General features: G+C 37.7%; 1 long non-coding RNA gene across 1 annotated transcript in view; it reads right to left on the bottom strand.

Annotated features, from left to right (window-relative positions):
* The window catches only part of LOC128853907 (uncharacterized), a 126,777-nt gene that overhangs the window by 9,025 nt on the left and 95,302 nt on the right, over positions 1–22,450 (bottom strand). Inside the window, exon 8 of the long non-coding RNA XR_008452727.1 lies at positions 10,942–11,016. This is a non-coding gene — a long non-coding RNA (uncharacterized LOC128853907). The remainder of the gene's footprint in view (positions 1–10,941; positions 11,017–22,450) is intronic.

Raw genomic sequence — 22,450 nt, 5'->3', positions numbered from 1 at the left:
TTGTCATTATCCTTTTAGACCCATAGCATTCATGATCATTCATAGTATTATTTGAAAAGCTGGCATAAAATCACCAATCTATGTAGGATGTTTGTTTTAAAATATTGTTAAAAGCTTAAAATTCATTTCCATTCTAGAACAATGTTCTGAGGTCTGGACTGTATTTTGGCTCAGGCCATTGGGCTTGGTTCAACATGACAGTAAAGAAGCAGAAGCCTGAAATTTCACATACATAAATACAAGCAAAATACTTGTACAGACCTTGCAAACCAAAACTGCAACAAGTTGTTTATTTGTTTATTTCTGGTTAGCTTTTTTTTTTTTTTTCCCCAGGGGAGGCTATAGACCTGTTCAAAAAAGCTGTTTTGCAACAGCAACTATTTCCATTGACCCTGCTAGACATTTTCATGTCCGTGTTAGCACACAGCTTTTCGTGGCTATGGGACACCAGCTGAGAGTGAGAGGGCTCCGCCAGCCAAGAGGCATGCTGCAGCAAAGGCCTCTGCTGAATGCAGCTGGGGTGGTGTCTCTGCCACTTGAAGTGAAATGCCTCCCTGGTCCGTATCCTGCCTTGCATCCCTTTCCTGTGCTGTTCTTCTGGAGCCTGAGCTGAGCCCTGTCTCTTGCATGCTTGCACCTTCCAGGGACCTTCACAAATTTGCCACTAACACCACTGCTAATTATACTAAGATCCCTTTTTCCTTTTGGCTGTTGTTTTTCTTTGGCTACAGGCAGATGATCTCTGTGCATAGTAACAGCTTCGTTACCACCCTTTGATATTGTCTCAAGTTGTGTTATGATTAAGAAAATATACACATGTGCTTTTGTCACGATCACTTTGCCTCTGCTCTGATCAGTAATTTTCCATTCAGAATACTCCACGCTGCAGGCGCAACAAAGACACTGAAAAGAAGGCTTATACATACACTTACTGCACGAACTAATAAGATTACCAGCCTCATTAGCCATCCCATGCAAAGCCCAGTCCAAGACCCACAAGTCTTAAAAAAGTGAGGGGAACAACTACTGAAAACTGCTGTTTCCACTGTGACAGCCCAAAGTGACCATCTGCACCGAGGGGGGAAAGGCTTTTGGAATGCTGGGAGTGACTGCAGCAGTGACACCTATACGGCACTTGCTGGCACCGATATGGTACTCCTCAGGAAGTACAGGTGAGGAGCTCAGGTGGCCAGACACACAGCGCTGCCTGTTTTGGCTCCCTCTATAACACCTTGTGTTTTCTCAGGTGACCGGTGCTCTCCATGGATTTACTCTTGTGTCTTTTTACCCAAGACTAAGGCTTTTACTGGTTAAACATTCATTAATGGACTTTCAGCAGGGCTTCAGGTGGTAGACAGTGAGCATATCTTTGCCAGAGCTCGACGGTGTGTTAAGACTCTGTGTGTCCATTATTCATGATGCTGTTGCTACAGGCCCTAATTTTGCATAAATGAAAGTCACAAGAGAACTGTTAGGATAAGCAACTAGTAAGAGCACAGGAAAAGAACGCTTCATAAGTCGGTATTAAAGACACAGTTTAGTATGACATTTTCTGATTCTGAAGCCTCTTGGGAGTGGAAATATGAAACATGTTTTCTCTGAAGAGTGACAAGCTAAAACTTAAAATCTCAAAGACGGGCTTTAAAATCAATTTCTCCATGTACACTGCATAACTCCATTCCAACTCCCCACATATGAAAAATACATAGCCTCATATCTCTAAATTCATGTGCCTTCAAGATCCTTTGGGCTCCTATTTAAAAAATACTAAAATCTAATCTTAGCTATCATGTAAGCTATTGTTCTGGGATGCCAGAAGATTTCAGAATTTAAAATCTGTTGAGCAAGGAGCATTTTATACCTTCTCTGAAGACAGAACCATGCAGACTAATAGTATCCACCCAGCAATACACCAAGCAGACTTGGGGCAACTGAATTAATTAATTCCCCTTCCCTTATCAACATAATAAAATAGTGTCATATCAAAATACCTACTTTTCTATCTCACAGCATTTATAGCAAACATACTGGACAGTATTTCAACACTTTCCTGTAGGAGAAATGACTTTGAAATAAGCTTCAGGCACAGAATCCATGACATGTAAATTAAGATATACTTCACAAGATATATCTTAGTTATGAAAGTAGGTCATGCATTTAAGGCATTTCTTGACTCTGTTTCTTGATGTAAATATTCTGAAAACATTCTTGTGTGTATAGAGTAATATTTTAATTATTTATCAGATTACATTCTCTAAGAACAGTAAGGGAATGGGTATTTCTGAGAATCCTCACAGCTTAGTAAGTACAAGTATTTCTTTGCAACCTTTTATAACTTTATGTGGTGTATAATGCCTAAGGGAATTGCCTGTTTGAGGGACACTACAGAAAAGTTGGTACAGTAGAAAAAGTTGATATGTGAAGATCACACACTCTACATGTAGGCATCCCGACTAAACAATATCATGAAATTTTCAAATGTTTACTACCTTCTATTATTTTGGGACTCTTGGAATTTCCACAAGAGTGGTGTTGAATATTTGTTCACTTCGCTATGAGCAAGATATTCTACGAGCAAAGTTAAAGAGACAAAAAAAAAAGAAAAAGAGAGAAAGTAAGAGAGTCTACGTGTTTGTGATGTACCTTAAGTTTCCAGGCACGAATGTCTATCAAGAGAATCAAAAAAAACCAAAGGAAACTCAAATTGGTACTACTATCAATTTATCCACTAGGTGTCACAAAATAATCATACAACCAGATGAAAAGCAATCACACATAAAATGCGTCAGTGTACTACATCAATGAAGTGCTGCTTTGAAATGAAATCTGTTATAAGAGCAGATGCAGGAAAATGTCATGAATCTCATGAATATACATACTTTCAGGAGTGTATGGGAACCTGAGCTATGATACACAAAAGCTATTGCTAAGCACGATGTATGACATGTAATGGATTCATATGCAAGCACATAAATATTCCATTTAAAAAAGTGTTCCTAAATCATAGATGCAGTATTACCAGTTCTCAGAACTGCAAGTCTTAATGTTCTTGCTTTTAATGCTCCAGGTACTGGACTAATGTATTATGTTAATTCTCTACAAGTATGTAAAAATCCCTCATGACTACAGGGAAACACTGCAAAGAAAACAAGTTCTGTAGGATAAAATGTATGAGGAAAAGAAATAAAAATATGTTATTAATATTACTATAAAATCACAACAAATGCCTAACATTGGCATTAGTAATAACAGAATGACAGATGTTCCTTAGATCCAGACTGTTCTTATGGAAGTGTATATATTATGAACGCTAGGGCAGAAAATTACTAAATTGTTCTGTAGCCATTATTCACAATAAATTAACCTCTACATTGGAGGTACTGTTGTTCTTAAATATGCCTGGACCATTTTAAATTAATATTACATGTACAACTGCAAAACCGAAAACACTGACTTGCATTAAAGGATCAAGGCTGGGCTGCTGAAACAGGTACTTTGGTTTCCAAAATGGTTCCTTAATAACAGTAACTGTTCCTCAGAGCTGCAAGTAATTTTTATGGGTCAAGTAGACTCCAGTGTGAATTTATCATTGTCTATACTCACTCATAATCCACACAATTAAAGATATTGTAATCAACAGTATATACAACAATATAATGTAGAACAGGTTGGTTAGATAAGAGAAGGAAACACACTCTTGACATTTTTTATCATATAAACATAGCAGTAACAGCGCTATATACACTCTGCTGAAAAGTGTCATTTCATAAAGCCAGACTTAGCAATGTTAAAATCTCTTACCCCTTCAGAAATGTAATGAATGAACATATGTCCTAATACTGCATTACACGTTAAGGCTGTGTTGCATGTGTACTATCACAGTTGGCTGCAATAAAGCAAGCATTGTCAGGGTGTAATTAAGCTTGCATGATAGGGTTTGGACTTTTTACACAGTCTTTCTTTATAAGATGTACTTTGTAAATGTCACAGCTGACCAGTAGTTTTCAAAGCTTTGAAATACTGTCTAACCTGGGGGCTATGGGAAGGATGCTTTTCTTCCATCCAATTTTCCCTCCTTTTTTTAGAGCAACTCAATTAAATACTTCTGCTTACAGGAACACAGATACAAAGCTCAGAGTGAGAAATACCCTGTTTTTGCTTCGAACAGCAGTGTAACATTATCCGTAAGGACAAAGGAATCTGGTGGTTGTGAAATGTAGTTTCAGAAAAACTGAAAAATACTGTCTAAAGTTTTCCCTATATTAAAACTGTTATTATTTGACTTCAAAAAAACTCCTATGGTCTCCATTTAACCTGACAGAATTCAGATCCTCATGAAGCCAATGAGAATTTCATTGTCTGACTTCAATAAAGCTGTGATTTCACTTTAGGCATAACCATACAGAAGAAATGCTGAGGTAATGATTCATTAAATAAACCCCTGACTGTTTTGATGTCAGAAGGTGAAGTGACCAGATGTATAATATTATTCATTCCACTCTGATTTTCACTAAGTTGTTCCTTTTTGATCTTCCAGTGGTCCAAGTCTGCAATATTGTTCTTGTTTTAGTCCTTGTTATGAAAGGACTGTAGAACCACAGAATAATTCTGTTTGGAAGGGACCTCTACATGCATCTAGTCCAACCTCCTGCTCAAAGGAGCAGGACCTAATTAGATCAGGTTGCTCAGGCATGTATCCCATTGAATCTTGTACAGCACCAAGGACGGAGAACTCACAACCTCTTTGGACACCTGTCCCAATGTTTGATCACCCTGTGGTAAAATGATTTTCCTAGTATCTGACTGGAACTTCTCATGTTCCAACCTGGGGCCATTAGTCCTCATTTTATTGCTGTGCACATCTGAGAAGAGTTTGGCTCCATTTTCTCCTTACCCTGTGATCAGGTAGTTGCAGACAGCAATAAGGACTCCTCTTTCTCCTTTTTCCTGAACAGACCCCAGTTCTTTCAGCTTCTCCTTGCTTACATGTGCTCCAGCCCTGGCTAGACTGGTGGCCCTTCACCAGGCTCATGCCAGTATGGCTGTATCCTTCTTGTACTAGGGTGCCCAAACCTGGACACAATACTCTGAACGCAATCTCTCAAGTGCTATAAAGTGCTATAAACTTCTCTAGAGCTGCTGGCTATCGTTTTGCTAATGCAGCCCTGGATGCAGTTGGTTCTTTGCCCAAAGGGCACATGACTGGCTGATGTCATTTAGTGAACCAGGATCCCCAGATCCTTTTCTACAGAGCTACTTCCTACACAGTTGGCCCCTAGCCTGTTTCATTATCCTCTTACTGATGGGTGGTTTTACACACACCTTTTCTCAAATTATCAATATTAAAAACTTTTTTTTTTTTTTTTAATTTGAAAGCCCATCTATCCTAGGCCTCACTTGGCCTTGAAGTGCCATGAGTAAAACAGCTTAAGAACGTGAATGTAGAGCAAATGTGCTTCCCATTAGCTCTTAATGCCATAAATCTAAAATCCTTCATACTACTGCTAAAGCAGTGCTTCCGCTCAAACCTTAAAGAAGCTTTAGAAAAGATAGTAATTCTCAACAGCAGCATTCAAGACACTTTTGCGTAGGACGGGCTTGTAAATGCATGCAGTTCAGAGGTCCTGCCCTTGTGCATCAGTATTTCACTTACAATGGAATAATTTGAAATTACATTAAGAACTAGAGTAATATTCTATCATTTCTTTTTCACATCCCCTACCACCAAAATAAGCTTGAAGAGAGACGTCCAGCCCCAACCGCACTATTCTGAGAAAGTTTAGATTTAGATGAGAATATTTATGCTCATAAATACAACATTTTTTTTTAAGCTTAATTCAATATGAATAACTGGTTCAACTTCGTTTCTGTTCGTTAATGAGCAGTTGGAAGGAACTGGTTAATCATTGTTTGCCATCTGCTTTGGAGAATCAACACTCTACGGAACCTTTTCTGTAGCCAGTGTAAAACCACAACACACAAAGAGCACTAAAGGAAAATCCTGTTTTCAGTTCAGTTTTTTTTTAAGTGCAGACTAAAACGTTAAATATTTCGTGGTTAACCCCCTCTCACTCTTTGACAGTGCTTTGCTCTGGACAGTGGTCTCTGTGGTACATACCACATCATTTAGCAGTCCCATAAAGGTACAGCAATAGTGCTGCAGAGAAGCATTAGTGGTCCACTCAATAACAACTTACTCATGGAGAGGCAACCTATCGAACCACAAGGTCACCTTTCAGAAGGAGGTCAGAAGGCTGCAGGCCACATATAATATGCCAACATTGGACTTTGCTGTAATTTACACTGTTAGAACAGAATCCTAGAGAAATATTAACAACATAATTAGTTTCAGCTTCCCCCTCCAACATCTTTATTCACATATGAACAGTAAACTGTTCCTATGAACTCCCCATCAGATTTCCTGGCCAAAAACAAAGGCAGCCCCTTTCATATATTTGCAGTTCTTTCAGAAAGGCTCCGAATTCTCTAAACCTATCCAAGCTGTTTTATTAAAACCAGCTCTATGTTCCTCTAAACACACAGGGCAGCACTTAAAATGCCATTATGGAGTAAAAAAAAATTTTGTCTCATCACAGAAAAGTGAAAAAGAAAGAATAAAATTGGTTGACTATTCATGCTACTTTCTAGCTTATCTTGCCCATCTAGTGGGATTGACAAGACCTGTGTCATAACTGAGAGACGGAAGGAAGTTTGCATTTTTATATCAGTTCTGGAATCCAGAATCTTCCTCAAAAAATGCATTTGCTTCAAAATGAGTAAAAATATATGGGAGTGATGGAAAAATGTTCCACTTAAACACAGAAAGATTGCTAGGAAAAGGCGCTTCATAAACAGAGGTTTTATTAAAATATACATTGCTAACAAGTGGCAAAAAATATCACAAGAACTGCTGAGCATGAGAAAATCAATACTGCTAGGCTCACTTTCCTATCAAAGATCTAGCACTGGGGGACATAATTCAGGTTATTAAAGTCTTTTTTCAAGATTGATTAAAGTTCATTTTAGTAACATCAGCAGGGAACCCTGGCTTCAGTGATCTTAATATTGAGAGTGCTAAAGACTGCAGTCTTCCAGCAGAAAATAAAAGGATGTTTCTCTAGGCCTTCTGGCAAACACAGAACTCAGAGTGTATTCAATCATTAGAAAGGCTTGTCAGTGACAAATATTTTTCCTTTAAAAAAAATAATACTAAGAACACTGGGAAATATTCCCTCTGACTTCTTGCTCAAACCATAAACTTTAATCACCCTCCTTTTCTTTGCCGGTATCCTGGGATATGCAACAACTGGGGAGACCTACTCTTGAAGATTTCTGAGACCTGCAATAGTTTGTAATTTGAGATAACTGGTATCTGTTAACAGAGGTCTTAAAAAGAGATCATCCAGTAAGCCTTTGGAGACTTCAGTGTTTGGGGCCTGGTATAGTCTAATGCACACTATGGGACTTTCTGAGAGTACTGTTGGGAGTCCCATTCTATTACAGCTTGCAGCACAAGAAAGAAAGGTTTAATGAGAACAGTCCACAGAAAAGCTGCGTTGTCTTCCAAAAACTCAGCAAAAGAAGTCTTTGGAACAGAGAAGAGAGTAAGGTGGGAGGGAGGAAGGTCCTTTAGATATGCAGAAATTTGAGAGAGCTGGATTCATTTCACAACTGTACCATGTATTTCCTTTGTGATCTGGGGCAAAAAATTTTCAGAAAAATAAGTTCAGTTCTCCTGGCTTCTTTAGATGCTAAAATAACTAGCCAGACTTACAAAGGCAAACCACAACCCAGCTGTGGGTCTCCCTGAAAATGTTACAAGATGAGCTGACCCACGCTGAATGCTCTTAAATATCTGGCCACAACTGTTGAGGATATACATCTTAAAGCACCACATCTGTGCTTCACTTCCACACCTGTAAAATATTATGTTCCTACCACTATGAGCTGAGGAGAACAAATCTGTAATGTCCACAAACCAGCTTTAAGAGTCTTCAGTGATAAGATCATTTAAGTATGTAGACTGATACAAGGAATCTATCTCCTAGGGACCCATTTCCTACTTATAGCTTTGACAAGAACGGAACTGTGGTTCTACAAACCCACTCAGAACTCATTGTCATGAGACACCATAGATGCCAGAGCATGTTGCTTTAAATGTTGTAGGGAGACTGGCCAGTCACAAGAATGGGGAGGGCACCTTTCAGTCCTTCCTGTCACTGTGACAAGTGTCCCCTCTAACATGTGTTTGTGTTAAGTTCAGTTGCTGGCTGTGTAAGTTATTATTATACAGTATCTCATTATAAACCAGGGATATTTACATCAAGATCTGACTTCCCTTCCTAAACTCAGCAATGTTCTTTAACAACAACAGGATACTTAACCAAACAATTCAGATCCTGGTTTTGAGGGATTAAGATTATGTCAATATGGCCATCTTAATCTACTTTCAAATTTCTAAGGTTGTCTTAAAATATCCTGTTATCTACTGTAAAGGTCTCTAGTTTCATTAAAATTTAACTAAAACATTTGGACTTGGATGCACTAGGATTAAGACTCACTCTCAAGACCAAACTCCTGGCATTCCTTATCACCTTTGTCACATTCTGTCAGAAGCAACACAGTGTTTCTTGAACTTTTTTTCCTAGAACAATTTGGAAGCACTTTAATTCACTGCTCATTAGAGTGAGATTCGCACAGGTAATGACCCGAAATACCTGCAAAAGTTCTCTCTTTCATCCCTCAGCCAGTCCAGCAGAAGCTGCAAGTTAAAAGCCTTGCCAACAGGAATTTCATACCCACTCCCCATTCTGTAGCCACTTTTTCCAAGCCACTGTTACATTTGAAAAGTTTGATTAAAAGACCCATCAAGAATATGTATCAATAATTTTATGCAGACATGTAAGAGTAGAGGGAAAGTAGACTATTAATGCTAGAGTATCACCCTTAAGCTGGGCAGGAATCGGGCACAATAAACCATAAAGCGTGGGCAAGTATTTTCAGTCTTCATCTATGCCAAGACACAGCTATATAAGGCCGCACAACCCAAGACAGACCTAAGTTGTTTGATTTGTTCCTATGGATATACCCACATGATCATCTCTGATTGAGGATCATGTATTTTTTATGTATATTTTCCATAAAAATCAACAGCCTTTCTCTCGCATTCAACTCATTATCCACACTCCCTATATCACCACATCAACATTTCATTTGAAGTATCAGTGATAACATCCCATCAAAATTTAATAGCCACTTTCTATAATTGAAGCGTATTAACTCTTGATTTCACCTATGGTTTATCTTTCTCCTTCTTTAAACATTCTAATGATATTAAAAATAAAACACCTTTCTACCGCCGGAGTCAGAAATGCATAATACTCCTTCCTTCAACTCATGGTAAAGAGAAGAGATACAAGCAAATGCAAAAGAACTATCTATTCCAGTCTATAGCTTTACACTGAATCTTGAGTGTCAAATGAACGGGGCTTCTGAGAAGAATGTCAACAACTGTAACAGTTATATAAGATATAGTTAGAAAAATATTTTGCAAGGAAAAATGACAGTTTCTGTCACTCGAGGAGATGATTTGTACTTCAGTTTTAGAATTCAAGCAGCCAACATGTGACCTGACACTTACTAAAGGAAATTGAAGAGATGTTCAGCAAGATTACAAAAGGAAAAGCATTAATCGTCCTATACCAACAATTCAATTCTTCTCTGCACTACAGAAAGATCTGCAAAGTCTTCCACTTAACATTATGCAAAAAAATAGAGAGGTCACAATAACAGATCTCCCTTTTGGCATTTTTTGCTAACTTGCTCAATTTAGCAAGGCCATCTGGTGCTGTTTATGCTGGCCTTTTTGCATTGTGTCTCATGTTTTTCTTTACAGATGAGCATGATTCGCATTTCTATTAAACTGTGTGCTTTAAGTTACTTTTTGATGGTTAAAACCGTGCATAAAGGATGCATAGCTGTTGATGTACACATTGCACATACGACAACATAGTAAAAAGGATATAAAACTCAGGGAAGTCCAGACATGAAAGATAGCAAGTCAGGTGAGCCAGCTTTCATTGCTGGCTCTATTATATGCTTCCTGTATGACTTAAAATGATTATGTGAGCCCTTTGGGGCTCAGTTTTACCACTTGTTAAATGGAGATCACAATTCCCTATCTAACAGTGATACTGTGAGGCTTATTCATTAATGGGTTCAATTCAACACTGGGCAGATGGTCAATACAAATTTTACGCATCACTGAAGTAACATTTAACCTCAGAACTTAAGAGGCCTATAGTCTTGTGCCAGTCTCTTAGCAGTCATTGCATAAATACTATACACTCACATTACTGAAAATATTTGAGAGACATGAGTTGTTAGTAGTGCTGATTTTGCATTCCTCACATTGCAAATCTACAGGACGACGAACGTAAAAGAACAAATTCTTTAAACGCAGTGTATAACAGGTACTAGCACATCTTGTAATGGTTATAAATGACAAAGAAAGGAGAAAATCATACAACTCCTGCACTGTGTGTACAGTAATTTAAATGAATCAATGAAAGGATGATTTTAAAGCCTCAGGAATGACTACTGACAGCGTCTGGTGAGATTTCAGTTTGGTGTGGGGAGAATGGTTGTTTTTACTGGTCTCTGCCAAAAAAACAATTAATGACTGCGATTGCCATTAACCTGTAGAAATACAGCTACAGTTCAGCATAGTAAGGAGTTTAAAGGTGTATTTAAAGATATTTATGAAGATAAAAATACTTACTTTGCCTACTCCAGCAATCAAACACAAGAAAAAAGTTCTTTTCAAAACTTCTTTTCCAAGGTTTCTGAGGTCTATTTTTAAACTTTATTGCCAGAAGTAATCTACCATGCAAACCTAAGTACCAGCAAGAAATTAATCTCCAGTGTGACTGCTATGCATACCTTGTTATTTGCTCTGCACAGATGACCAGTCTTCACTTCTTTCATCTATCTTGGCTCCCCAGAATGTCATTCTTTCTGTTTCAAAAAAGAAAGAAGAAAAATAATAGAATTTATATGTTAACATTATGAGTGAAAAAATGAGAAAAAGACATACAGATATTAAATGTAGCCCTTCCAAAGTATTTTCTGCAGGGGAGGAATGAATTTCAGTATAAGGCCAATGTCCCGCTTCAAACTTATTTTGAAAGCCTTAACTGAGAGTAAGTGGGGCATGAATGGCACTTTGTACAGGGATGATATTACTCTCGGGGAAGTAATACGACTTAAGATTTCTAAGACTACTCATTTTAACTGCCAGAAACCTTGAAAGCTTCAAGTAAACCAGTCTCCTCTATTTTTATAGCCAAGTAATTTTAAAGAAAAGTTACCAGATAAAAAGATTTCAACTTTTACTCCTGAATATCAGCTTTGCTTTCAGTCCTTTAACTGCTATACTGATTGGTAGTAGAAAGATTAACTGTACTCAGATTAATGAATGAAGCATGGACATCAATACATCAAGCAGAAATTAATAATAAAATTTAGTATTCAGCAGTTTAGTCTCAGTAGCCAGTGATACAGAGGTTTCTTGATAACGCACTTGTGTCAGTAATACTTTTGCATATGCTGTTAATCACAGTCAAATACAGAAAATAAACATATAAAAATATATACAGTATGATAAAAAAACAATTTTTATTTTCTTGCATTTTGATAGTGATAGAACTATGCGGAACATGAAACAACTCTATTATTTGAAACAAATTATTTTGGATCATCCGAAAGAAGTGATGCTATGACTGTTCTCTGCCTATTATCAGACCGCATGCTGAATCTTTTCACTTCTTATTGCTTCTTGTTTTCTTCAGCTAAATCTGCTGCTGTTTTTTGAAGAAAAGTTACTTTTCTCCATGATGTCCCTAAAATTTGTATACATGCAATAGCCCATCAAATCTCCTTGGAATGCTGCAGCAAAAGACACCTTCCATTTTGGCATTTCTCAGTCTGTGACCACCATATTATGCAAGCACTTCACAACTTCTGTTGAATGCTGTTTAACCTCACAGTAGAAAAATTATTGTTTTCGTTTACAGAATAGGAAGATAAAGAGACCGAGAGAGAATATAGTTCACATTAACTGTCTAAATTAAGATGACACAATCATATAAAGTCTCAGTAGATACAGGGTCCTTCAGAGAAAAATCTGTAGCACACACCTAACACAGTTACCCCGATCCAATCCTTTATCTTTTTCTCTCTCCATAGCAACAGTTTAAGAATAATAATTACCTATACATGCACCTAAATTAAATTCAAATGCATGTGAATATTCCCTTCATTGCGAAGTCTAAGAGCAAAGTCCTATAAAGACTTAAGAATCCTAAAAATTAGGTCTGGGTTACCCACTGTGAGATACTTGGCCTTGGAATGAAATATGGTAAGGCACCAGAGTTCTCCCTGCAATCTACAAGGAGAGCTAAAGACTTCAGACTGGTACTCCTGTGCTTAGATATTGAATAGGTTTCCATATTGACACCTATTCACTCTTCATTCCAATCTCCTCTTTCTGTGAAGTCATCAATCATGTTAATGTTACAGCTTGTATTAGCTTCTTTCTTTTTGCTTTTTTTGCTTTATGTTCCAAACAGATTTTCTACTTTTTCCCGACCTGTTTCAGTATTGCTCTTTCACTCCACTGTATACCTTTACAGTTTTCTCACATTCTTCCTATGGTAACGTTTTTCTCTTTTTGTTACTGCTTCCATAGTTCACCTAAATACTAGAGAAGTCTGGCTTTTTTTTCCCTCAAAGCCATCATCTTAGCACTGCTTTATTTTGCTTTTAGTGGTCAGAGACCAGCTCCTCTTCTCCTGCTCCTCTGGTGACACAACACTTTGCTCTCTATTTAACTTACTTTGAAATGTGCCAGTACATCTGTGTACCATTCTGAACAGCTGAAAGAATTTATTTTAAATTGTCACTCAGTTTATTAATAAAGAAGAAAAATGCATGCGTACATTTTTCCTCAGAATAGAATATAGGTACTGCACAAAAATGCACACAAAAATAATCTTTAGCCTCAGTCAGACATGTGGCCAATGGGAACCCACAGGCAGAAAAGAGACCAGATAGAGGATGTGAAAGAAATGCTACAGATAAAGAAACTCTTCAAACTTGACTGCTGTATAAAGAATATGTGTTGATACAGTGCAATATTGAGATTTTATAGACATGGTATTCAGACTATTCTATTATTACAGTGAGCTAGAATCTTGCAGATGTTTAACCATGAAGAACTTTATTCAGCCATGCATTCATGATTGGGTCTCAAATCTCTTCTCCAGAGAGGTAATAAGAAAACCCTCACTCTTAGATTTATCATAGAATGGCAGATATATTCCTGTTAAAAGATGAGAAAGTACAAGAAGAAACGCATATTAAACTTGTGTCTGTTTTCTGAAATGCACTATGACCATGCTTTGAGGACTTACTTAAATATGGAATTCAAATTAAAGGTGTCTTTATGTATTGTTCTGAACTGGGACGCTACTGAACATCAGATATATTGTCCCTCAAGCAACAAACATGACCTTCTTTAGCAAGAACCGTTATTTTAACATTGTGAATAAAAGCAAAAAGAGAAGGCTAACAGCAGGAGTGTGTCAACCACAGCATTTGAGACAGCGAAGTGATACAGCCCGAGAGCCAGTGAGCTAACGATGACGCATCTCTAGAACAGAAAGTAAAATTGTCTTTCACACTTAGTATCTACACACTGAGATAGCTAAGTGAGTCTACATCTACTTTCAGCCAAAGCCAGAGCTGGTGGCTCCTCACTAACCCAACACACGAAAAAAAGGTGCTAAAGATAACTTCAAGGATTAGTACGTGACAGTGGAAATCACTGTTTCTGTTTTAGCTTAACCTGAGTGTATATTTCGGAAGGCCAATGGGATAAGCCACCCTTTTACCAGGGAAGGTTTTAATACAACAGTATCACTGTTCTAATGCATGCTTTAAAAATGTAATTCTTATGTGTAATGACAGCACTGCAATACAAAATGCCAAATACTGTATGACTGACACATAAGGTCCACTAAAATGGAAAAGCTGCAGTTCGCTGTATAGCCATGCAATATGCTTATAGGGAAAGAAAGGAGAAATAAACCTTCTAATTGATTAGAATCAATTACACCCCTCCAAAATAACAGGACTGACTGAAACCTCATTGCTAGGGCTATTTTGACCACTTGAACAATAGCATTCAAGTCTTTTTTTCAGGACTTGCCACCAAGAGCAAAAGGTTTGAATCTACAGTACCTCTTAGTGGATTTCCAGAAAGGACTCCATCGCCCCACTTCTACATGGATTATTTCCTCCATGCAGCAAAACATTAGCCAGCTGTAATTTACAGTGAGCCTCAACTAGACTATTGTGCTAATTTTCACAATTTTTAGAGGATTTCCTTCCCTCCTCTTCCACGCTGTAGCAGTAAGACTGCTGACTAATCTTTCTGAAGGAGCTTTAACATTTTTTCCACTCCTCAACGATTCCTGCGTACGCCACCTGATTCATGGACTGAAAGTTTTTGCTTTTCTTAAATGGAAAATGTGAGATCCGAAACTAGGAGCAAATTCCTAAAAAGAACTAGAAGCAATTGCTCTGAGTTGTTCTCTTTAGGGAAATGTTTCCTTTCAGAAACATACTCACAATACTAGCATAACTTACAGCAACTAGGTTTCAATAATACATTAAATGAAACTTTCAAAGGGTCACTTCCTTGTTAACTGTCTTCCCATGGAAAAAGTGTTGTTACAACTAATTACTACTAAGAATATTAAAAGAAAATCCTGAACTTACCCAACTAATAGCACGTATATTAAAAAATCAAGTGCTCATTTCTGTTTCACGTGATGAACTAAAGCATCGGTTCACTGAGACATACTAATCACAGTAACCTAATCACGACTGGAAGTACAGGTCTATGTTGCCCATTACAGAGATATCACTTTACCACCGTGACCAGAGTTTTATTCCTCTAAAATGGTTAACTAATATCTGCAAAGTAGGAATCTGATTGAACAGAAACTGATTTAAGCTCTAAATGGTCCTCAAACAATCTAGACTCCTCAGTGTTAGCTTGCTCAGTCTGATATTTGTAATTTTATGAAACTTTAACTCTCGAGAAAAAAAGTGCGTATCTCCTAAATACATCTTGGAACACTGTAACTCATTTCTGCTTCACTTGTTCAAAATAACCTTGGTGAAAGTACAAGAACACATGAAAACTGTAAAATAGCATTTGTGGTCAAATCCAGTTACGTTACCAACACCCTACTAAAACACCACGGATAAGGCTGAAGTAGCATCTCCATGAAGTGGCACCGCTATTCCCATTTCAGAAAAGTGTTGGTTATGAATCTGTTTTAGAATTATTCATATTTGTCAGAAGACATCTGAGGTCTGGTAACTACAGCTGTTTCCTATGCCCATAATTCCATAGCCTGACCACAACTTTACTTTTAGTAATTTTTTGTGACATGATACCACTTCAACCAACAAGAGAAAATTGCTTCTACAGTCAAAGTCCTCAAAATACCTGCAAAGACTAAAAGAATGGCGCTTGTGCTTAAGTAATATGGGAAGAATCAAGGCAAATCAAACACATTATATAAAGAAGTAGGTTACTAAATTAATTAAGAGTAAGTTAGTTACTGATCATATTTGAACAGTCTTGTATTTACTGCCATTGAAGATGAACGCTAATACAATTAGATATTTGCAAATGGTTGGAATACATGGACTTAACCCCAGACTTGTCTGGTACTTCAAAAGATGCACTGTGCAGGCCTGTATACTAAAATATGTTATTGTGAATTCAGTCATACACATTGCAGGTTTTAGCATAAGAATGCTCTGGCTTATGGCAACCATAGCCCAGGGTGATTTTCTACATGCAGTGTAACTAACTTGGATAACCATAGCACTCCTGCCTATTTATTTCATACACACACCACCTGTATATTAATATTTTATAACTACAGTCTACTGATCACTGCTGGAAACAAGACAGTAAGTCAGATAGATCCTTGGTGCGATCCACAATGTTAATTCTTAAATGTTTAAGAACTTTTACCAAGTAGACTGTATTTCTCAAACTTTTTTTTTAATATGCACAGAAACTGAAATTGTCACATACTTTTCAGGCTATAATAATTCACAACTGAATACTGCAACATAGTGTGAGCAGGAGAAACATGACTGCAGATGGAGAACTGCTGAAACTGAAGTACTACTAATTCAGTTCCTCCAGTGTCTCTCTGATTCACTGCAGTACATTTTACTAGGACTGCTGGCTACTGCTAGCCATCAATATCTAGTGCCGGAATTCATACCTTACTGAAAATTTCCAAGGAAAAAGCTTTGGAAAGAAAAATAAAGCACAGACGATTGTCAATGATGCATTGTGAAAACAATTATGAAAACTGTGAATGCAATAGCAGATGTGCCTGCCTACAGAAAATTCGCTCCATGAGCAATGTAACAGGAGCCACACAACTACCAGAAGGGCGTCCCCCGGGACCGACCTGTGTGCAGCTTAGAGCGCATCGCTGGCTGCTGGGCAAAAGCCTCAGAACATTATTGTTTTGCAGCATCTTTGGACCTGCTTAGGAGTACAGCATACTTTTCTTGAGAGCTATGTGACGCAAATTTACTGTAAAATAAGGCAAGGGCCCAGAAGAAGTACAGACACTCATGACTCCCAGTGCATTGGTCAGGAAAATCAAGGTCGGTAGCCAGAAAGAACACAGCTTAGTGGGTAGGCTAAGGATTTGTTCCTGTGCTGAATCAGCACTTGTATCTGCTACTGCTTTTGATCCTTTTTTGTCTTTAACAAAGAAGATACATAACTTCTGAGATAAACTCATACTCTGGAATGTGCTGAACAAATATTTCATAACAGGGGAAAGTTTACATTAAGAGTCATTTTGCTGTCAAATGATTTACGACAACTCAGAGCTAAAACAGGTAAAAGCCCTAAGGAGGTGCTATGTCTTTCAAATAATTTAACTCTAAGAAGAATTAAACGCTATACACAAGCAGGAGGGTTGGTGTTTGTGAGGAAGGTGAGGTGCAGAGGGTATTTTCCAGTTAAATAGATTTCCTACATATATATCAGCGCAATTCTCTGCACCAATACCTGAAAAAGAAGGCATTAAAGATATGCACACTTAAAGAGGCTACTAATGAGGTTACTTCTGTATCACAGAGTCTGGATTAGCAAATGAATCTTTCAAACTATCTAACTTGAAAAACAGCATTTGGCAAAGTCCGCTGACATCTGCCACAACTTTATTTAGCCTTCTACATTCCCTGGAGGTACTGCATATGAGTTGCTCAGCAGTACCACACTAGAGCAACTGCAGACAGAAGGGAATGTAGACAGACATGCAAAGTGTTTAAAATAGGAAACACAGGCTCTGTGCTTGGGGCTAGTATAACAGGTGTATATATACTGGGAGCTTATATTAATGAGGCTTCTGTTACACATGCACAAGGCTGCCAGCAGCCTTTTCAGAAGTAGATGGGTATTTTGGTTAAAGTCAGACAGAGTAACCTCGTAGTAACCTCTAGTCTGGCTCACTGCCACCAGGGAGGACTCTGAAGGACTGTCCCTTGGTGCTGCATTGATTAGATTTCTTCCCATAATACATCCAGTGTTTTTGCTCAGTAAACCTGACTAACAATTGAATCAAGAATAAAGAGTGAGAGGGGAAATAAAAGCTGATCTCCATGTGAAAATGGGCCATAAAATTAACAAGGTTCTCAACATCAAGTAATTCTGTCTGCTCTATTGTGGCCAGAAAATCAGAGCCTGTAAAATACATAAGCAAGCAAGAAGAAGAAAAAAAAAAACCGCCAACAAAAAAATCCAAAATTTATACAATGTAAAAGTCAAATATTTAAACGCACAACAACTAAGAAATCTAAAAGCTTAACTTTCCCTAATAACATGTAAATATTTCCTTGTCCATACACTGTGCATCTTTTTTGGATACTAGTCAAGTTGGCAAATACAGATTTTCCACTATCTTTTATGGTGCTGTGGAAATGTTAATATACAAGTTTCCCAATTTCCATGTCTTGCAGCATCAACAGTGCACAAAAAGCACCTTTGCAAAAACAAACAAAAAGGCCACACATTCTTAAATAAAATGGGGATGACAGACTGGGACAAAACAAGTCTGCAGTAGAGTAATCTTTTTTCCTAAGAACATTAGCATCAATGCACTGGGGTACTATAATCCCAGAATGCTGATCTAGTTGCTGGACACTGAAAGCACACTGTTGTCAGCTGGACTGTGTGGCTGATTTATCTCAGCGAAGGCAGAGTAAGCCTGTCCAGTAGGAGACATTTTGAATGTACAATACTTTAATTACAATTGTAAACAAACTTTCACACAAAATTTTCATGTTAATGAGAACTTGCAAATGCAGAGATACAGCAGAAAACTCTCTGAGATTTGCTGAATTGTTTAATGACATTTCAGCCTTTTGCCTTTGGCAGCATGCTAATCTGCCTCCTCCAAAGCTAGCTGATACTGTCTATACAAAAGGCTGGGCTGGTAGAAAACCAGGAAACTGCAAGGTTTGGTGGTGGATTACCAATACTTTTTGCTAGAATGATTCTTAGTTGCTAAAAAAGAAACCAAATCCCAAATCAACTGCAACACTGAACGTTCCAAATAAACAGCCTACTCATTTGAGAAGAAACACCATTTTCTATCAATAACGCTAAGCCCTGAATAACAATTGTAACACTCACCTACTTGCTAATTCATGTAAGAAAAACTATGATCTTTCTAATATAAACATAACCTACTACCAAGAATTACAGCAGAAAGGATAAATAGGATTGTCTTGACTTCGACTATCTATGCTGCATGATCAGTGATAGAGTATGTAAACTAAGCATTTTGCAATACCTAGAGTAAAACGGGAATATAATATGTAGGATAGCTTTAAAGCAATATGCCATCAGGTGTAGCAGAATACACAAATAATTAATTTATATCTTGTCTAACAACACAAGTGCTCTCAGAATGGTCTGTTATCTGAAAATGATCAATCTAGACAGGAAAACTTGTATATCATGCAATGTCATGTTTAAAGATTTTACAGCTCTCTCTGGATACCAGACTAAATCTTAAGCATTATCTACTCAAGCTACACATAACTAAGACCTGATAAAGTAGAAGCAAAGAAAGCTTCTTGCTACATGAGAACAGGTGTCTAATATCAAAGGGATATTAGACAATGGTAATGACCTTCAAATACTGGTCTTCTCTCTCAGATCTTTTAAATGAATGACTGTGGTGAAGTAATGTCAAGAAGCAATAATCAGACAAGAACTACCCAAGCAAAAAACCACCACCACGAGAAACCTAACACAGCTGATACTGGATGTCAGCAAGCCTTTTTGCTTCTGGAAACATGGGCATTGTGACTTTTACGATTTTGTTTAAAAAAATGATCTGATCATTTCTGACCCTTTGACATTAAGTATGGGAAAGGAATGAAAGCTGTGAATTCACCTGGCACTGGCTTACATTCCTAGCCACTGCTGACCTTTAAAGTCCTTTGGAGTGTCCAAACACTGTGCAAACTAATTGCTTGCAAAGTACCTGCAATCGAAGTTCAGAGGAGAAACGTCTTATCGCAAAATAAATCCAAATATCTTTGTGAAAGAAAATGAGATTTTTCATGAAGGCTCTTCATGTGTTTTGGAGTTTAAAACAACTGTGTGGTAAATATATGTTATATTTTGCAGATATGGCACTTCAAATATGCAAACACAACTTTAGTTTTTGGTGGCATGCCCTCCCTACATCCAACATCCCCTTTTCAGAAAAGGCTCAGAAAAGATACACTTGCTTGATATACTCCACCATGACATTCTATCCTCTACTATTCAAAAAGGCAATGCATGGAATTGCAGGATGAATTCCAAAATATACACTAACAACATACCCTACTAAGAAGTTTTTTAAGTCTTACTTTGTGCCAAAGGTATTTAGGCATCATGAACTAAAAACATATACACTTATACATTTACCTTGACTTATAAACGTGCAACGAGTCACAAAAGCATGAGTATCAATATCACTAAAATTAAGCTGCTTCCGCAAACCTCTGAGAAAGGCAGTTTGATATAGAAACAGAGACTGCAAAATTTTGGAGAGAATCTACAGTTTTTCCTGCTATTCCCTGCCCTAGCATTTAGGGAAACTCTAAGCCTTTCCCCGGCTTTATGTAGAACCCCTTCATAGAATTACTGGAAAGCTGCAGACCTCAGCTGAGAGATCCCAAGACAGAGTTATTAATCTATTCAGTTGTAGGATGCACTGTTCATATGAGTGCTCTGCTGGTGGAATAAATCATGTCTGCTATTCTAGATTGGAGTATTCTGGCCAGCATTGTCCTCTGAAGTTCACTATACGCTGCCATGTGCCACAAGGATAACATAAAGGACAGTGCAGGTCCCACTTCCTTTTCAGTTTCCTTGGCAATTCTGAATACAGTTTTTGAAATTATACTAATGAGAGAGAGGCAGGTCATGGAAGGTATGTGCAGGTAACTGTATCCCAAGCACTTTAACTACCACACAAAGAAGTCTTCCTTTCTTCTTGGAGCATCTGTCTACAAGCCACACTCTTGTGGCTCACCCACAGTAATCTGATGGACAAGAGGTCAACTGAAAATAGATGGCAATAATGTTCTGCCAAAAGAGATATCTGCCCTGTATCGTTCCACCAGCAAATGGTGTTTCCAAAAACTATGTGTGGAACCCCATATGGCTGCTTTCCAGATGTCAGCAATGCAGACACATCTCAAGGAAGCAGCGGAAAGTAGTTGCTGCCTGTTAAAATGAAACATGTAACAGGAAGGGACGTAGCAGACCAGAAAAACACAAAATATAAGCCCTTGTTATTGCTACTTTAAAAAAAAAATTAGTATACTGCCTAAGACATAGCTTATCAAAGTGGTAAACATTTTAAAGAACTTTTGGCATGAATGTTTGTATTCTGCTTGCTGAGGCAGCTGTCCCTAGGAAGGATGTATTTATACGTAAAAATAATAAAAATACGCTATTACGGTTACGAATGCATAAGGCTAGGAAGTACTGCCATAAGCTGCCTTGCAGTTTCAAGCTGGTTATTTTGAATTACTGGAAAAACACTTATTAATCCCCTAGGGAACCTAGATTTCAGACACTGAGCAAAAAGTGCTCTTCTGCAAGAGGAAAGTAAACCTTATTAACTCCTAGTTACACCTTCAGAGAATTGACTGGAAATCCAGATGTCTTATGCCTGTAACCTATGATCTGCGTTCGGATCATTTGTGCTCTTACCTCCATTTTCACCTCATCTAAACTTGCTTTCCATTGAGTTATTTTTTGTTACATAAATATCTATTTGTGGAGGCTGCTGTTTGACTGAAACCAAACACGTATTTTTCAGAACTTCACAATTTTATTTATTATTAGGGCAACAAGAATGTTTGAAATCAATTCATAATTCATGTGAGAGGATTTATGTCATTTTTGGTTCAATGCCACAGTTCTACCAGTTTGGTGACTGAAAACATCACTATTTCTTGCTGATCTTTTAAAAAAAGTGAAGCCTTCTGTCAATACAATGGATGAGGATCAGACTCAGAAAGTGACTGACCCAAGAAGTTCACTCCTGATAAAATCCACATCGAATAGAAAATATAGGTAATATGTTTGTAGAGGTATGTGCTTCACTGTAGCTGGTTATTTGGTGGAATGTGGTGCTGATACTTTTACAATTGAGTTGTGTTAAAAATCCCCTGAGTTAATACATCGTTAACATGACTGACACATTTTTATCACTAACAACACTGATAGGTACATTTGCAGCATGCTGGAGGAACTTCAAAGTAATTTACCAGCAATAACGATAAGGAAGCATTAATCCTTATTTTGCAGGTGAAGAAGAACTGTACAAGACAATTCAGTGCACTCGTGTGAATCACAGTGGCAGAGGCAAGAAACTGAACTTCAGTTCCCTATGACCTCTATTACATCTATATGAACAGATTTCTGAAAGAGCATAGTAGACACAAGAAGTTGTCCTGAGAAGAAGAGAGTAAGAAGCAGTTTTAAGTGTAACCTTCTTAAAAGAAAACCTAGCATCTGTATGCAACTCCTGCCTCAAAAGCTAAAACCAAAACCCAAGAGCAAAAGAGCACATGCTGCATTCCTAGAGAAAACTTTTAGTCTGCTGTTGAAGTTCCTCCACCTGTCCTCCTTCAGTCCATAGCAGCAATCCCCACCTGGTCTTTTTTGGAAGGCTTACTCCCTGTTATGTAATCCCAGATTTTTCTTGCAGCTTTGAGATTTCACTGTATGTGTATGGGTGAGAAAGAAAGGAAGAATGACTCT

This window comes from Cuculus canorus, chromosome 1 (genome assembly GCF_017976375.1).
Source record: "Cuculus canorus isolate bCucCan1 chromosome 1, bCucCan1.pri, whole genome shotgun sequence".
NCBI lineage: Eukaryota > Metazoa > Chordata > Aves > Cuculiformes > Cuculidae > Cuculus > Cuculus canorus.
The sequence above is the reverse complement of the archived record's forward strand: the minus strand, read 5'-3'. Positions and strand labels throughout refer to the sequence as shown.